Source organism: Nannospalax galili, unplaced genomic scaffold (genome assembly GCF_000622305.1).
Source record: "Nannospalax galili isolate Female #2095 unplaced genomic scaffold, S.galili_v1.0 scaffold6542, whole genome shotgun sequence".
NCBI lineage: Eukaryota > Metazoa > Chordata > Mammalia > Rodentia > Spalacidae > Nannospalax > Nannospalax galili.
The window spans coordinates 32,219-33,229 of record NW_008347911.1 but is presented as its reverse complement, the minus strand read 5'-3'; positions in this window follow the sequence as shown (position 1 = coordinate 33,229).

Below are 1,011 nucleotides of genomic sequence, written 5' to 3'. Positions count from 1 at the left end.
AATATGTGCAGCACACAGTATCAAATCCTGTCTTTCTCTGGATGTGTTGTAACCCACTCACTATAGAGCATTTCTCCACTTTGTATTAGTCAATTTGGTTAATACAATTTTAATCACACTTGCCATGGAATCCACTATTCAGGAACAAGGATCTCCTCTAATACACCTTACTCCCTTGGTCAAGATCAGTACTGTCTTGTTCTGTTATCATAATGTCCTTTTCCTCCAAACGAATTATGTCTTGTCATGTAAGTGATATGCTCATGGCTTATTTAGAAGTGACATTCAAGTTCTGTGTTCAACAGAAACTATTACACATTCCCTTACACTAAGGTCCTAAAGATTTTCCTATCAAAAACACTAAACCTAATGGCCTGGGGCTATATTGCCCTGTTGTGTGGGTCATTTTTTCTTAAAAGTGGCTGTAGAACAGGTATTTATTCCACAGGCCCACAGTGAGAATCTACTAGTAAGAGAATACTTTAATTCCCACTTTCAAAATGTCATTTGTTATCACCTAATACATTAGAAGCTTTTTCCTTTATGAGTTATAGCTCATTTGTTCCAAAATTATGAGAAAAAACACATTTCTTCCTTCTAACAGCCACTTTCCCTCATGGATCACAAATTTAATGCAAGTGGGGTAGAGAGATGGCTCAATGATTAAGAGCACTGGCTGCTCTTGCAGAAGACCCGAGTTCAATTTGCAGCACCATTATGGCAGCTAACAACCAGCCATAACCTCATTTCCAGGGGATCCGACACCCTCTTCCTACATCCGTGGCCATTGCACGACATGGGTGCCCTTATATATATGCAGGCAATACACGTACACATACACATAAAATAAAAACAATTTGAAAAACAAATTTAATGCAATGCGTGAACTTTAAAGCTGAAAAATTTTGTTCTGACTTTATAAGACTTTGAAGTAAAAGGTGAATATAAAAGATTCTTTACCACTCTGCCCCTAATGCTCATGTGGTGTTTGTAGGTTTATTTCGCTAACAA